General features: G+C 47.0%; 1 protein-coding gene and 1 non-coding gene across 4 annotated transcripts in view; one reads left to right on the top strand and one right to left on the bottom strand.

The window, feature by feature from the left end:
* The window catches only part of IGSF3 (immunoglobulin superfamily member 3), a 132,051-nt gene that overhangs the window by 101,838 nt on the left and 12,214 nt on the right, over window positions 1–17,999 (bottom strand). The window lies entirely within an intron of this gene.
* Window positions 1,784–1,923, top strand: LOC120857134. The gene has a single exon (XR_005719604.1). It is a non-coding gene; the product is annotated as a small nucleolar RNA SNORA7 (small nucleolar RNA).

Here is a 17,999-nt window from a genome sequence, read left to right as displayed (position 1 = left end):
CAATGCAACTGCTTCTTCTGCAAGCTTGGCAAGTCAAATCCTTAGGGCTTCATTACTTGGCTTTTTCTAACTGTCACTAGAAGCGTCTGGAAAATACATGGAGTCATGGACTTCTAGAAATCCATTAAATTTAGGGGGCAATCTGGGATCTAGTATCACTAAATGACAAAGGAAATAAGCATTTTCTCAGGATTGGACAAGTGTGTTTAGCTTCAGTTTAAATGCTGACAACATCAGGTGACACAATGGCCGTCTCAGGCTCATCACGTGAAAAACAATTAAATTCAACTTTTGAACGAGGAAGTATTTAAAACATACAGAAAATGTAGAGAATAATAAATACCTGTACACATCAAAGACTGTCAAATCCTCATATTCTGCCTCACTGGCTTTAGATTTTTCTTTCAAGAAAGAAGGCATTAGAGACACTGATCAAGTCCTTTATTTCACTCCCTTCCCAATTCTGTTACCCCCACCAACTCCAGAAATAACATCCTGAACTTGGTATTTATCACTCTCATGCATTTTTATGCTCTTCCTATATATGCATGTATCCAAAAACATAGTTTTGGCATGATTTAAAACTTTTTAAAATGGCATCACACTGTAAGCACTCTTTTGCATCTTTCTTACTCGGCAAAACATTTTTGAGAGTAATCCTTGTTGACATATGTCAGTCTAGTGAATTCATTCTGATTGCGGCCGATCACAGATCACTGTAAGAATATTCATCGTATGTATCACAAATTTTAAATTCATTTTTCTGCTGATGAACTTTTCAGAGATTTTCAACATTTCACAGCAGTAAATGTTCTTGTAAATGTTTGTCTAGAGGTATCATCAGTCACAGGAGACTTGGCCCAAATGGCCTGCAACACTCATGCACCAATTTCCTATTCTCAAGGTCAGTGTTTAAGTATTCTTTCTGTATCTTCCTCAACTCCTGGTATTGTTCATCTATTACACTATCACCAATCTGACAGGGATGAAATGTTATCTCCTTGCTATTCTGCAAATTAATTTTAAATGAGAAAATAATAGGATTGATGCTGAAGCTGAAGCTCCAATACTTTGGCTATCTGATACAAAGAGCCGACTCACTGGAAAAGACTCTGATGCTGGGAAAGATTGAGGGCAGAAGGAAAAGGGGGCAACAGGGGATGTGATGGTTGGATGCCGTCACCGACTCAACAGATATACGTTTGAGCTAACTCTGGGAGATAGTGAAGGACAGGGAAGCCTGGCGTGCTGCAGTGCATGGGGTCACAAAGAGTTGGACACGACAGACGCTGAACAAGAACAATAACATAACTAATAAATGCAGCTTAGTGGGCAAGAATTTTCCACAACATGTGGGAATAGAATGTGTGATCCTTGGATTTGTTGGAAAATAATACAGGAAGGATAGGGAAGTGAGAGAGGGTACAAATAAAACAAGATTGGCCATAAGCTGGTAATTGTTAGAACTAGGTGATGGGTGTGTAGGGGTTCATTATCCTATTTCTTCCACTTTAGTCTATATTTGAAATTTTCCACAATAAAAAATTAAAATACAGAAAAGCAGTTACAGCATCCAGAGCAAAGAAAATGTGAAGAGGTGCCTCTGTGACAGTGGAAGGAAGGCAGCCTTCAGAAAGGACAGAGCCTGGAGCTGCAGGGAGCAGAGGACAAAGGGAAGCTGGAGAGGGGCTTTGAATTGTGTCGTAATTCAAGTCAGGAACATTATTTACGAGATTAGTGTTTTTGATGACCCTTCACAAATAATAAAATGTTATCACTTAATAAAATGTTATCATAGCATCTAGAGAATGGCTTGTATTCTGCCAGCTTCGGAGTCAGAAGGGAAAGCAAGCATGGCAGAGGTACCCATTCCATTCCCAGTTTGCTCAGTATCTGGTGATTGGAAGACACTCTGCAACAAGAGGAAGAAAAGGAAGAAAAAAAAAATGTTATCATATTTTATTTTATTTTGAAGGAAACAACTTTTATTTCAGGTACATGGAAATGTCATTTCCTCCTTCTGATACTCAGAGGTTAAGTGGCAGGACAATTGAGGGTATGGACTTTGGAGTCAGAAACACCTATAAAATGTTATCAGATTTTACATGTATAACTGATACAATAAGGACCATTCAAAAATCACTCAAGTTTTTGTTTCATGAAATTTTACTCTGAACTATAGAATATTTGTTTTCATACTCCCAAGTTTGTTGTTTAATATGTGAAAACAGGTTAAATGATGTAACGGGTTAAATGATGTGACCTGTTACATCATTAAAAAAAATTTTTTTAATGAAAAAAAATTGGCTTTTAAGTCTAGAATGAGTTCACTAAGGATGTCATACTGCATGTATCTGAGTGAAACTGCAATCATGATGAATCATATGAGCTCTGGATGCTTCCAAGCAGGTAGACCTGAGTCCCCACGCTTAAGAGGCAAAGGGTCTAGGTCAGGATGCCTAGGATGTAAAAGATAAACCCCAAAGAAACACAGAGTGGGATTCTAGACAAACCAAAATTTGACCAGAGAACTAAAAATTCTTGTCACACAGAAAGAGGGAGATTAGCTCAAATGGGTTAAGGAAATGTGGAAAAGGAAAAGCCTCAACCGGAGGTACAGCTAGTGGTTCTGAACCAGGACTCGAGGCACCTGGAGCATCTTGAATGGCAGGAAGTGGCCCCACTGCAGTGTCATCAATCACAGCACCAACCAGGCCTCGGGAGCTCAATTGGCAGGTGTCAGCAGGGGGCCCCCAGGGCCACCTGCCAGCAAGCCCAGGGCAAAACCCGCTTAGCCAAGTCGTTTCCAAGTTCCTCTGCAAGTTGCTGCCTGAAATCATCTCACCTTGGTGGAACTTGTGTCCCCCATGTCTCCACTCGCAGTCCGCACTCTCCCACTTCTGCCCTGAAGCAATTATTCACTAACCACAGCGATCTGCCAGCCGGTAGCCAAGGCTGGGGGTCCAGAAAGCACAGTGTGAACAGTGAGAGGGGCCGAGGTTGTGGCGCCAGCTCCTCTGTGGAGGCAACGCGTTCCAGAGCCCACCATCTGGTCCCATCCCCTCCTTTACAGAAGAGGAAGCTGAGGTCAACCTGTCCAAGGTCCCTTGACCAGTTGCCAACAACAGGGCTTAGTGAAGCCAGATTCCCAGATCAGGGCTCTCATCCCTCCCACAGCGCCTCCCTCACCTTTCTTTTTTTGGCCATGTGGCATGGGGATCTAGTTCCCCAACCATGACCTCCCTGTAGCTCAGACGGTAAAGAATCTGCCTGCAACCTAGGAGACCTGAGTTCGATCCCTAAGTTGGGAAGATCCTCTGGAGAAAGGAATGGCAACCCACTCCAGTACTCTTGCCCGGAGAATCCTGTGGACTGAGGATCTTGGCAGGCTACAGAGTTGGACACGACTGAGCGACCAACACTCCTGATCAGGGATCAACACGGTGCCCCCTGAAATGGAGGCAAGGAGTCTTAACCACTGGACCACCAGGGAAGTTCTGCGTCTCCCCCTTTAAAAGCACGCTCCTGGTGCTGGAATCCTGGCGTTGGTTCTGTTCACACCCAGGGTCACCGAGGCCTCATCTGGATGGACACTCGTGGCAGGACCTTCAGAGGCCTTGACTCACTCCTCTGCAGTGTCCTTGACTCCAGGCTGATTGTCAATAGCCGTCTTCTCTTTTGTGAACCTATTCCTGCCAGTCTAAGGGAGCAAGCAGGAAATTTCCAGGCCTGGTGCTAAGACCCTGACCATTCTCAGCAGACACTGCCTGGTGGTAGCCTGCCCCAGAGGCACCCATCCGTGCCTGGTCCTCCTGAAGGTGCCAGAAAACAATCAGATCCAAGAAAGGGGAAGGGAAGGGGGCCGAGGCCAGGCCTTCATGCACTCAGGAGGCTTCCCCATGGGCATCGAAATCCCCAGGCAACAGGGATGCTATTCCTACTCCACTGTGAGGAAGCTGAGGGCTAAGGGGTCAAGGATTCACCCAAGGTCATGAAGTCAGCAGGAAGTCAGGGAAATGGCAACAGCCAGGGCCTCCCACTCTGAGGGCAGGGCTCTTTCTGGCCCTGCAGGCAGGTTCACCAGTGGGCTCTGATCTCCCCAGACTTGTGACCCCGATTCACAAGTGCATGTGCTACAGGACAAACAGCCAGACGTTCTCACTCTGGATATCACTGCTTTAGAAAGGATGACCCGTGCTTCCTTCCATGGACCCCTACCAAGAACACGGTTCAGGGAATGTTGCCACAAATAAAAAAAAAACCCACAGGTCCTCAAACTCCTCCTCTCCATTTCCCCTGGAGGTCACATCAGCACAAACTGCACCCGCCTCTACCATTTGTCGGCTTGGTCAAAACCTCAGCACACAACAAGAAAACAATCCAGGACCCTGCAGTCATTGGACACCTGTTCAGGAGCATCCTGAGCGAGCTCCAGTCCCGAGATGCCTATGAAGTTGCAGCCCCCACACAGACACCCGGACCCAGGAGACATCCCACCAGAGCTGAGCCCGTCCACAGCTCCCAGTGGCTCCTGCTCCAGCACTGGCCTGGAGCCATCCTCCTGGGGCCATGATGGCCAGGGAAGTGAGCAGCACAGGTGTGGAATGCTCCAGTGTCCACACTGCCAGGGGGTCCCAGTTACAGCAGGGGGAATCCACAGGTGACTCTTAGTTGTTAACCAGGTGAGGTCCGAGGAGAATGTGAGCAGAGGATGCCCACGAGGCATGGGGCTGTCAGAGGAGAAGGCCGCCCTAGCTGGCTAGAGGGCACCTTGGGAAAACCTCTCCAGCATCAACTGGAAACCTCTCCTGACATCCCCTCTTGCAAGGGCAGGCTCAGGACTCATTAATGTGACTATCAGGCACTAACGCCTCAGCAGCAAGTGACCCTACAGGATAACCAGAAAGGCCCGAGATGTACCACTGTACAAAATCAAATGTACTAGGTGCCCTTCAGACTCTGCTCATGGGAATGTGAGATGCGCATCGCTTCGGGAGACAATCTGGCAGCTTCTTAAAAAGTTAAACACACACTCACCATATGGCCCAGCAATCCCGCTCCTGGTATTTACGAGAGAGAACTGAAAACCTACGTCCACACAAAGACATAACACACAGAAAAGCAGCTTTATTCATAATAGCCTCAAACTGCAAACAGATCAAATGTCCTTCAGCTAGGGAGTGGAGAAACAAATGGTGATACAGCCATACAAGGGAATACTACTCAGCAATAAAAAGGAATGAACCAGACACACACAATCACGTGAATGAATCTCAGAACCATTTTGATGAGAGAAGCCAGATTCAAAAAGCTTCATACTAAAAGACATTATTAAAAAATTTTTTAAAGGCTTCATACTACAGGATTCCATGTGGACCACATTCTGGACAGGGCAGAGCTGTAGTTACAGAAATCAGATCAGTGGTTGGCAGACCTGGAGGTGTAGGGAGGGAATTTTGGGGGGTGATGGTGGTTTCCATAGTTGTTTACATTTGTCAACATTCAGTGAGGTATACACTTAAAGCTGGTGAATTCTGTTGTACGTAAACTATACCACCATCAAGTGAATTAAGACAACACTAGGTTCCTTTTGCTTAACTGGAGTTCAGAGAAGTGGCCTGGCTGGTTGTGACTTGGAGAAATCACAAAGCCTTGCTGTGCCTCAACTGTGCCATCTGTACAAGGGCTGAATCACGGTCCCCTGGCTCAAAACGACGAGGGTGAAGTTGGAGGATGGGAGTGAATGCACAGAGCTGGCATGAAGCGGGGCTCCCTAAGGCCAGCTTCTGCTTCCCCCACCAGTGCGAGTGAGTGACTCTACTGATCCATAGGCCTTCAACCAGCCCCGGACAGGGATGAAGGAGCCCCTGTGACGAACTGAAACACTGACGGGGGTGAGGGACAAAGACCCCAGCCTGGTGGGGCAGAGGAGGGTAAGGGGAGGCCATGGACGTGGCTGCTGGGGGCAGGGCTGAGACCAAAGACAGCACAGAGGCTGGTGGCGGAGCCCAGCACTTGACCGATTTGCTCAAGGCCAGCCTGGCTGTGGCCTGCAGGCCTCTCATTTCCTCTGCTTTAACGAGGGGCCACAGAAGTGCTTTCCCACAACTGCATCACCTCCCTCTACAGCCGTCAGAATAAACACAGAGCCGAGCCGGGGCAGGACAAAGTCTCTGTTATGACACATTGCGGTTCATTTCCATCCCTTGGGCACAAGCTCTGGCCGCTCCCTGTCCCTTCCCACAGGCGCCAGGACAGAGCATTCCTCTGCCTGGCTTCCGGTTAAATGCCACCTTCAGGATCTTTAGAAGGAAGGCGGGGTAGGGTTTGGGGCAGGGGAGGGGTCAAAAAGAAACAATGGATCCAAAGGACTTTCCAGGAACTTTAAAAGCTTGAAAATTCAAGGTGTGGTTCTCTACCAGGTCTAATTTTACTTAGAAAGTTCTTCTAAGCACAATACTTTCCAGCCGAGACAGGGCTAGTTTTGGCTCCTAAGTAATGAAGGTGGGAGCTTCCTCAATTCTCTGAAGAGAGCTAGAATGAGGCAGAAAGCAGCCATAGAAAAGCATTCACAGGAAACTAGGATTGCCAGAGGCAGAATCAAGTGAGCTGTCAGAGGTGAAGTGCAGAGAGGGAGACAGCTAAGCTGGGCACCACGGTAAACTGGGCACAAAAGCACAGCTCCCTCAGGAAAGCCTGGCAAGTCTTCCTGCCCGCTACATGCCCTTGTTTCAGGTGCCACCGAGCTAGGCAAGGCCACCACCTCCCCAAACCATCCCTGCCACCCAGTGATAAGCAACTCCCTTTCACCAGGACAATCCAATTACATCCTCTCTGCCTGACACTCACAGGGCCAGGGCAGGTTCTCTAGAGCAGCAGTCCCTAACCCTTCTGGCACCAGGGACCAGTTTCGTGGGAGACACTTTTTCCATGGGTGCGGTAGGGAATGGTTTCGTGATGATCCAAGTGCATTACACTTACTGTGCACTTTATTTCTGTTGTTATCACATCAGCTCCACCTCTGATCATCAGGCATTAGATCCTGGAGGTTGGGGATCACTGCTCTAGAGTGAAGCCCAGCACGGTACACAGAGGACGTCAACGCTGCTCCCCAAAGGACCAGGTGTGCCTGCGCTCAGTTGCTCAGTCGTGTCTGACTCATTTCCACACCAGCTAGGCTTCTGTGTGCATGGGATTTCCCAGGTAAGAATACTGGAGTGGGTTGCCATTTCCTACTCCAGGGGATTTTCCCAACACAGGGATTGAACCCCATGTCTCCTGCACGGGAAGGCAAATTGTTTACCACAGCGCCACCTGGGAATCCCGAGTAAAGTACCAGGAGACCCTGAAGAACAGGCAAGAGACAGCAGTGCCAACAGGAACAGGTGCTGAGGAGATGGAGAAGGGAAGAGGGAAGAGTGGTGGGCATTGTGGAGACACCAGAAGCAGGGAGGTGGCAGGTGGCAACGAGGTGAAGCGCGGGGCAGGAGAGATCCAGGCAGTAGCCCCCAGACAATGCCGGGAGGACCCCTTGGAGCCACCTCAGCCTGAAAGAACCTCAAAGCTGGGGAACGCCCAGGGGCCATCTGGTCAAAGGCCAGGAGATTTCAGCTACAATAGCCTCACCAAGCCTGAAACAAGGAAAGCAAGATAGCCTGAGAGAGGTGTCAAAGTGGTCCAAAGGTAGCTGTGCGTTTGTTTATGGCTCACCACTATGTACTGTGGCCTAAATCCAATCTCCAATCGACATGTATGTCTAACTAAGGCAATCTGTGGCTGTCAGCTGATTAGGGTGGCACCCTGGTCCTGAACAACGATGAACAATCACTACAACTTATAGAGCATTTCCTACACAAAGACTCTCTCCCGATGGTTCCACTAAATTCAACCAACAACCCAAACGAGTGGCTCCCGTTATTTTCAGATAAGGAAAAGGGCATTTAGAAGAATTAAGTAATTTGCTCCAAATCACACTGCTGGCTCAATAACCAGTGCTTATCGAACGGTGATCAGGTGGAGGGAGGGATGGATGACTGATGGACTGATGGATGAAGGCAAGGCCAGGCTGACAGACAGCTCCTCCTGCGACTAGACGTGGCCCTTCTGGGCCTGTCAGAGGGAGCAGGGAGAGCTGTGAATAAACCAAGACCATGAACAAGGCATCATTCACAAATATATAGGACAGCCCTAGTCTGCTGAAAGCGGAGGAAAAATAAAAACACCAACTATCCATGAAACAGAGAAAGAGTCCCTCGCTGTCTTTAAATTTTCAAGTCGTAGAGAAACACCCCAGTGGCCCAGGCCAGCTGTCCCCAGGTCTGAAGGGTTTTCTTCTAAGTGTCTGTAGAGTCAAAGTCTCCAGTAGAAGGAGAAACAGGACACAGCAGAGATCACATCGAAGCAGAAGAGACCCTGCACAAAGGCCCTTCCTTTGTGTCTAACTGTGCTTTGTTTAAAGCAAAATCAGATTCAGCATCTGCACTTTTACTCGCTGCCTGACGAAAACCAGATGCCAAATGCTTCCCAGCGCTGCACCAGGGCCCCTGCCCTTAGGAAAACAACTTGAGTCAGCCAGGCCAGTGCACACAGCCCCGAACAAAGTGCGCCTGTGCTCTCCGGGCCAGCTCGGCACTCCTGAGCCTTTAAGCAAAGCACATTTGGAATCTTTGCAGACTAGGAAAGGTGAAAAGGACTTCAGACCTCATTCTTAGTCTAATCTAGAAGTCTGGAACTTTTTCCCAAAGCTCTCACCTTTAGTCAGGTGATTGAGATGCTCAAGCTGGTCACCAGTTAAGATACCAGTCACCAAAACATTCCCCTCTGAAAGCCACTGACATCCTGGTGACCAGCGGGCAAAGCAGTCATCTCGCTGGCATGGCTGAGGGACAGGGATCCCCTCCCTGGGAAGCTAAAGGGCCTTGGGGCAGGGGGTGGAGGGAAGTAAACTCACCCTCCAGAAATACCGAGAGCCCCAGAGAGAGAAGGAAAGTCAGCCAGCATGCTCTAGCCCCTCCAACACAGATCTCTGAGCAAATCAAGTCAGAAGTCAGTGGACAAAGTATAACCTGAAGATCACTTATCACCCACATCACACAAATAGCAGTTAGAGTGCCACCCTGTCACAGCTCTAGAAGGATTCCACAAAGATTCCCTGACTAAAGGTGAAGCAATGCAAGTCTGGAAGGATGGCCCTCTTCCCCTTGTGGCCACATCCCCAGCCCCTGGCCCCTGGCCCCAAGAGTGCTGTGGCACGGGAGGAGGAAGTGAAGAAATATGGGCGTTTAGCTGCCTCGGCCAGAAGATGACACCTGTCACCTCCTCACCCATTTTATTGTCTCACGTTAGTCACACGGCCTCAACAAATCTGCCAAAATTTGAAGGAAGGTGCGCATACCTGGTGAGTTGTTACCTCTGCCACCTCATCTGAAGCCCTGACCTCTCATTCCCAAGGTCTTAAGCCCCTATTTTCATATGAATTCAAAGTCTCATTACTTAGCGCTTCCATCATTACCTCAAACCCCACACACAGCAGCTTCCTAAATTCAGTCCCCTCTTCCGAATTTCCATTTTATGTCAAGTCATCACACTCAAACTCTTACAGTCATTTTCTAGATGTAAGATTCAATCACCCCTTCATTCAATCTTCCCTTCTTTTAACAGTTACTTTCCTTTACAATTTTCCTTTGATATCTTCTGCCATGTCCTCCTGCTTTCAACTCACATCTCATCACAAACAACTGAATCATTCCAGGAGCTTAAACTGGTCATTCAGCTTTTATTTTCTTCCCTCTGATCGACCTGCCAAATCCTTCCTTCCAATGGCCGCTTTCTTAGTTTCTTCTCTGCTCAAAAGCCCACAATCCCCTCACTGCATAAATCAAGGGTCACCTTCTAAGCCTGCAATTTGCAGTGCTCTAGAATCTGCCTGTGGAATTAGGACATAATCTCCCTGTTCTCTGCCAGAGCCTCGTCCACGCCTGTCTCCACAGGTCTGTTCATGCCATCCACTCCTCACTCTTTCTACACAAATCCTAATTCTCCCTCAGGATCCATTCAAATACAGTCTCCTCACTTGAGTCCCTCCTACTAACTTACTTAACCTCTTTCTCCTCTGCTTTACCACAGGGGTAAGCACTGGCTCTGAACACTGTACCTTATGATGAGAACCTTCCTTGTTTTATAAGAGAGAAAGAACCTTTTATTGTTTTATAAGAATAAATCCTATTTCCTGCTCCCTTGAGGGAGTATCTAATACAGGTTGCCTTCAACTGTAAGCAGTGGGAAACATCAATTCTGTTACCCGAAAAACTAGGTTTACCTCTTGGTGGATGCTGAGCCAAGAAAAACACAACCACGCCAAAGATTAGGAGAAGAAAGAATTTATTATTGGAGCAAGTAAGGAGAACATCAGAGGTCTTTCCCAAGGCAGTGTCACCTTGACCAGCAAAGTTAGGCTAGTTTAAAGCTAAGAGTACATACATATTCATGGAGGCTTGAGAGTCCAAGTTTTAGTGGACTGAAATCACAAGGATTACAAAACGTCAACACCATCATCCCTTTTTGGTTCAACTCTCACATCTATACGTGACCACTGGAAAAAACCATAGCTTTGACTTTATGGACCTTTGTTGGGAAAGTGATGTCTCCGCTTTGTAATACACTGCCTAGGTTTGTCATAGCTTTTCTATGAAATTTGGACCATAAAGAAGGCTGAGTACCAAAGAATTGATGCTTTCAACTTGTCGTGCTGGGGAAGACTTAAGAGTCCCTTGGACTGCAAGGAGATCAAAATAGTCAATCCTAAAGGAAATCAACCCTGAATATTCATTGATAGGACTAATGCTGAAGCTGAAGCTCCAAAACTTTGCCTACCTAATGTGAAGCGCTGACTCATTGGTAAAGACCCCGATGTTGTGAAAGATTGAGGGCAGGAGAAGGGGGTGACAGAGGATGAGATGGTCAGGTGGCGTCACTGACTCAGTGGACATGAGTTTAAGCAAAATCTGGGAGATAGTGAAGGATAAGGAAGTCTGGCAAGCAGTAGTCCATGGGGTCACAAAGAGTCAGACATGACTTGGTGACTGAACAACATTATCCCTTACATTCCAGTTGATCTGGAAGTTAAACATTTCAGGCTAATCTTTACTACTGAAAGAGAACTGGGAGTCTTTTTAACTGATATACTATCTTTGCTATCCTTACTTCTCTTGCCTGATAACAGTTCTTGCATTCTTTTGTTCTCTTATGATCATTAACTACTGAGATCTGTTCCAGGACAAGCACTGTGGCCAGGCTTAGATCCAAAAATAACTCAGGCCAAAAATGGCTTCTCTTATGTCAAGAAAGCCATGCCTGGTTCTCTTTCTCTGGTGAGCCCCTACTCTATCTGCTTATAATTCCTCTGGCTGAACCAGTGACAACAGAAAGTACAAGGATCAGCCTACTCAGCCTTCAGTGGCTCTGTCATTAAGGACCCTGTTTCTTCCCATCTTTACCCCTCTGACAGCCTCAACCGATCTGCTTTCCTCATGGTGACAAAATGGCTGCTCACTTCCAAGAATCTAATGGAAGAAGCTGCCCCTTCTGTGTTTCCTTTTAAGGGAGAAGACATCTTTCCCAGAATCCACTCCCTTCCCTCCCCAGAGGACTTCTCATATCTCACTGGCTAAAATGATGTCACATGCCCGTATATAAACCATGGGCATAGCTTGAATCAATCACCTTTCACCCTAGAGCTGGAAGCAGAGCCACTTTTCCTTGAGCTGGGGGGTGGGGGTGGAGAAAGGAGGCATGGCATTGAAACTGCATCAGGGCTCTGCCAACAAGAAGAGAGAGAGGGAAAAAAAATGGCTGCCGTGTAGCTAACCAACAGTGTCTGCCACAGGCAGGACCCAGTGTCATGCACCTTTGTGCTTTCCCTCCCCCCCCACTCCCATCCTGTGCTGGCACATATGGCTGCTCAACAAATAGTGGTGGAATTGAGCCGAACGAGGAATTATCCTGTGGGTGTGAGAAAACAGTGAGCGTTACAATAGTGTGGCACAATTGGACATTTGTGCATAGAAACTGGAAAGAGAGCCATGAAATCCAAACAGATGCAAAAAAAGGGATTTAGCAGAGGAGGCTGGGAAGCCCTAGTCCAAACCCTAGGCTGGGCCTGACTCCCAGTTCCACAGCCAGGGAGCAGGCCCCAGGCCAGAGTACTGGGCCTCTCCCAGCAGGGCCCAGCTGGGCTTTTTCCTCATTTCAACCCTTGCCTCCACTGGGCCAGGGTCTACATCCAGCCTGCAGTGGCTCAGGCAGAAAGGAGGCTCCCAATGAGGTCTGCAGTGCCTAGCCAGTCACTGAGCACACTGTGGGCACCTCAAATCCATGGACCATGAACACCTGAGTGCAGGAAGTCTGGGCTGTGAAAACAAGAGCTCCCTTCACTCAGGATCAGACGCGGCTCCGTCAACAGGGCTCATGGGTCTCTCTGCCTTCTTCGGGCCACCTTATCCCTGTCTTTGCCTTCCAGCCCAGCCTTCCAGCATACTCTCCCAGATTCTTCAGGCTACGGACAGCGCTCCAGACCCCAAGGCACACGCCTCCATCTTTGGCTGGAAAATGCACCAAGAACTGCAGAGAAAATCTACTGAATCCAAGGCTCTGAAGTCTCAAGTCTCACGGATGCCCTACCTCTGCGTCATGAGTCCACGAGTTTTTAGCTATTGGAAGTTTTAGAGTTCCTTTTCAAATACTGTAGCTGGGATTTCGTTGGCTATAGAAAACTGTGTTGGGGACTTCCCTGGTGGTCCAGGGACTAAGATTCCACACTCCCAATCCAGGGGGCCTGGGTTTGATCCCTAGTCAGGGAACTAGATCCCTCATGCTGCAACACTAAGAGGTCACATGCTGCAACTATGATCTGGCACAGCCAAGTAAAAAAACAAAGATTAAAAAAAAAAGTAAAGAAAGAAAACTGCGTTAAATACAGGCATCTAAGAACTCTTCAATGATACGTAGTCAACATTCAATACACAAAGATGGCACAATATTAGGTTGAACTGTGTGACCTAATTGCTGATATTCGACTGTTTTTGACCTCTAAACATGGCAATGTTACACAGTTCAACCCAATATTTACACTATGCCAGGCAATAGGCTAAGGACAGGCTTGGGACCCCAGGACCAACTACAGAGCCATAATTCCTGTCCTGTGGAACTTACAGTCTAGTACACTAAATCATTAATTAAAAAGTCATCTCGGACCCTGTCAAAATGAGTGAAGTAAGTCGGACACAGAACGACAAATATCAAATGATATCACTGATATGTGGAATCTAAAAAAATGGGTACAAATGAACTTCTTTACAAGACAGAACTAGACTCACAGATGTAGAAAACAAACTATGGTTACCCTGGGGTGAAGAGCAGGGAAGCAATAAATTGGAAGATTGAGATTGAAACATACACATACTATTATATATATAATGTGTGTGCTCAGTCACTCAGTCAACTACTATTTATAAAATGTGTGTGCTTAGTCACTCAGTCGTGTCTGACTCTTTGCAACACCAGGGGCTATAGCCCATGAGGCTCCTCTGTCCATGGAATTCTCCAAACAAGAATACTGGAGTGGGCTGCCATTTCCTTCTCCAGGGGATCTTCCTGACCCAGGGACTGAACCCAGGTCTCCCACATTGCAGGTGGATTCTTTACCCTCTGAGGCACCAGGGAAGCCCATATGTATATAAAATAGATAACTTAGATAACTAATAAGGACTTACTGTATAGCACAGAGAACTCTACTCAATACTCTGTTAGGGTCTATATAGGAAAAGAATCTAAAAAAAGAGTGGATACATGTATATGTATAACTGATTCACTTTGCTGTGCACTTGAAACTACCACAACATTGTAAATCAACTATACTCTAATAAAAATTAATAAAATAAAAACAAAACTGTTCCTAGAGTAAATCTGCTCACCTTTCTTCAATACTGTCTAAAGGCAGTGTTTGAATGTGTGTGTTCAGTCTGACACTGTCCAAATTGTGAATGCCATATATTTCCCCCACATTATATGCTGTAATGCGCATCCCGGGGGTCTCAGACAGTAAAGAATCTGCCTGCAATGCAGGAGACCCAGGTTCCATCCCTAGGCAGGGAACATCCCCTGGAGGAGGGCATGGCAATCCACTCCAGTATTCTTGCCTGAGAAATCCCATGACGGAGGAGCTTGGCAAAGAGTCGGACAGGACTGAGGCGACGTAGCATGCACACACGCACGAACCACCCAAGGATGGCTGTGTCTCCTCTACATAACACACACACACACACACTGTTAAACTTATTAGTTTGTGTTACAGGAGACAAGTGCTGGTGCTGTGGAAACATTTGGCTAAGTGATCTAACTAATTTTGGGAAGTTAAAGGTCACCAACTTGGGATTTCTGATATTGCTGATAATTCTGAATTAGGTCCTCGAAAAACAGGTCCTTACACCACATATAAACTGCCAGCAGTATACACACATGGGGTTTCATGGGCCCTATTCAAAATATTTAAGAGAACAAACTGTTTTCAACCACAATCCCAGTGTCTCAGAAACACCATTTACATAAACAATTGGTAAGTTAATTGCAAATCAACCTTGTTTCTCTCCTAAAGCAGCATCCCCCAAGGATCTTTATTAGGTGTTCCGTTAGCCTAGTCTGAGTTATGGTATTTACTTAAAAGTACCAACAGTGAAGTTCTTGAGAAATATTTGGTAACTCAGACACTTTCCTAATTCAAATTAATCTTCTTCATTAGTCTCCGTTGTTAGGGATTTTACCACCCCATTAAGAGAAAGTAGCAAAGACTGCGTTTGGTGTAATATTCACCAAATTCTTCTACAGGGCATTTCTGGTAGTGAGTACCAGAGCTAACCTCAGAAAGTGGGTGGAGGGACTTCCCAGGTGGTCCAGAGGCTAAGATTCCATGCTCCCAATGCAGAGCCTGGTCAGGGAACGAGATCCCACATGGTGCAACTAAGAGTTCATACGCCTCAACTTAAAGATCCCATGTGCCGCAACTAAGACCTGGTGCAGCCAAGTAAATACATGAATAAAGAGTAAAAAAATTTTAAATGAACCCATAAATAAATTAAAAAGAAAGAAAGTGGGGGGGGGAAGAAAATGACAATTGGGAGAGCAGCTGTAATCCAATTCAGTCTAATACATGACACCTATACAAAGCTACACTGGAATTCCAAGTAAAGCACATGAGAACTTTAGACCCTGTATCCCTGATCTTTTGATTGATCTGATGTAATTTACTAAAAAATGTCAGTGAACAACACTAACCAGCAGGCCTCCTGTCTATTCTGTTGCATTTCCGTGAGAGCCAGCCCTGCACATGCTGTACAGACATCAATGAGCTTGGATGGCATCTTCACACGAGTTCAGCCTGTCATTGTTCGCTGTACCAGCACAGAGATTCAGTAAAACACTAGTCACATTCATGGAACATCTTGAACTCTCTTGACATAGCAAATGATCAGCAGGCCCTGTTCCCATGCCAAAGGCAAACAAAACCTGTCACCAGCAAGAAGGATGCCCAGTCTCTCCGAAAGATGCCAAGGCCCCTATCCGGTCTCCTCTGCAGAACCTCGCCAATCTCTGGGATGCAGGCAGGATGATCAGGGACCAGCGGAGATTATGCTCTGACTGTCTTAAGAGATTAGTTACTTAAAATCCTCCACATGACTTCAGTCATCCCCCATTACAGATGACAGAAGCAAAGCCTACTTGATTAAAGCTGAATGCCTACACATTTGAAAATGGGAAAATACACAGAAGAAAACAAGAGTCAGATTGCTGATGGCCAGAGCATCAGCTCCAGGACATCAGGGGCTGCTGAATAAATGATGACAAGGAAGCACATACATTATCCATAGATACACCATAAATACCACAGCCCTCTCGGCACTTACAGTTACTTACTTTTCCCCAAAGCATAGACTGAGTCTGGCCTTATCCTCAGACGTGGCCTGGCCCTCCCGAGATTCCAAATATGGGAAATTACAGCTCTTCTGCGGTGGGGTAAGAAGGGAAAGGCAAATGTTTGTATTGCATAATGTTTAAATTAAAACAAAGGTGACGTACCCCAGAACTTCTTTCTCTTCTGCTGGGAGACTTTTTCCAGGCCTCCTTCCACTCTCTCCCCATGCAGGCCATCAGTTTCTCCCTCACCTCCAAAATAATTCCCCTTTAAAATAAGGGGATTATGCATAAGATCTGCTAAGATTTTTCTAAAGTGAATGCAAGTCCAGAGGCACAATCATTGCCTTACCTAGTTTCAACCTTCTTAGCAATCCACCCTTGCGGGGTCGGGGTTGGGGTGGAAGGACCAGGATTCAGATTCAAGTATGAGAAAGGAAAGGACTGCTGCTCCTCCCAGTTGAGAGGTACAGGGACACTCAGCTAAAAGCCATCCCCCATCCTGTAAAGGGCAGGAGAGCGACCTCGGCCGGAGCTCCGAACACAATCTGGCTTTTCTGTAATGCAATACCAGCAGACAGGTTGCAAAACTCGTCAGCAAGCTATCTTACTGTACTGGAACATCAGAAGACATTAAGAAACTGCTCAGCAAAACATCTCTAAACAGTGTCACAGAGGGTTGTCTAGCTTGGGGACAAGCCGAGAACAAATCTATCTGCACAGTCACTCCTCTAATAAACTAACAGACATGTCCATCTGCGAGGCAGAATCCCCAACAGACCATCCATCTCCAGATCAACATAGAATCAACGCAGAACAAAACCACTGAGGAAAACCAAAAAGGCTTCTGAAGAAAGCTGCTGGTGGAGAGAAGGCTGGCCCGGCACACAGGGTCCCAGAAGCAGTACCGCCTGCTACCGGGCTCAGGCCAAGGCCACCAGGCACAGCTTACAACCCGCCCAGGACCTTCTGGCTTAGGGGATGAAGCAGGGAGAAACACCAGGGACAGGAGAGAGAAGCGCAGGCCAGTGCTGCCCAGGGATCATCCCAGGTCAAGGGAGGGCCTCTGAGAAGGAGCAGACCTGGAAGAGTCTGCCCCACCCACCTCCCACTGAGCTGACCCAGCAACTTCCAGAAAACAACAGTGGAACAGTGGTGAGAGCTCCAGGTTCTGGGACTGAGTACCAGGTGTGTGCGTGTTAGTCACTCAGTCGTGTTCAACTCTTTGAGACCCCATGCACTGTAGCCCGCCAGGCTCCTCTGTCCATGGGATTCTCCAGGCAATAGTGGAGTGGGCTTGCCACTCCCTTCTCCAGGGGATCTTCCCGACCCAGGGATTGAAAGAATGCAGACCTCTGGCACTGGCAGACAGATTCTGTACTGTCTGAGCCACCAGGGGTAGGCCCAATCTTACTGTCACCACACCCTCAACACCAAAGTCTTCAGGAGGAAGTTTGGTATGGATGCTGTCTCCTATCTGATGGCAAAGGATGTGATCATTCTAGTTTTCTTTTGTTCTGTTCCGGAGGGCTTCCCAGGTAGCACTAGTGGCTAAGAATCCACCTGTCAATACAGGAGACACAGTTCGACCCCTTGTCAGGAAGATCCCCTGGAGAAGAGAATGGCTACCCACTCTGCTATTCTTGCCTGGGAAATTCCATGGACAGAGGTGCCTGGGGGGCCTACAACCCACAGAGTGGCAAAGAATTGGACACAACTAAGCGACTGAGCAGAGCAACAACAGGAATTCAGAGCCAAATATGAAAATCCCAATTCCAATACAAAATTCCCATCAGTTAATAAAGACATTCCATATATCCAGGACTCGGGATATTTGCATACTTTCAAAACAAATAATTTGCCCTTACCTCTCCCCAGCCCCAGTCTCCCACCAGCATTGGTATTATCTCTTATTTCTAAAGGGCTCTTTACCAGGACTGCCCAGGGTATGTGTAATTTATGGCTGCTAAAGAAGAGCTGAGAACAAAACAAGATTTAAGAAACAGCAGGAAAAAGACTTTACCTTAGGGAAAAGA

The sequence above is a fragment of the Oryx dammah genome, unplaced genomic scaffold (assembly GCF_014754425.2).
Source record: "Oryx dammah isolate SB20612 unplaced genomic scaffold, SCBI_Odam_1.1 HiC_scaffold_28, whole genome shotgun sequence".
In the NCBI taxonomy this organism is placed as follows: domain Eukaryota; kingdom Metazoa; phylum Chordata; class Mammalia; order Artiodactyla; family Bovidae; genus Oryx; species Oryx dammah.
Note: the sequence above shows the minus strand (reverse complement) of the source record. Positions and strands in the feature narration are given on the sequence as shown.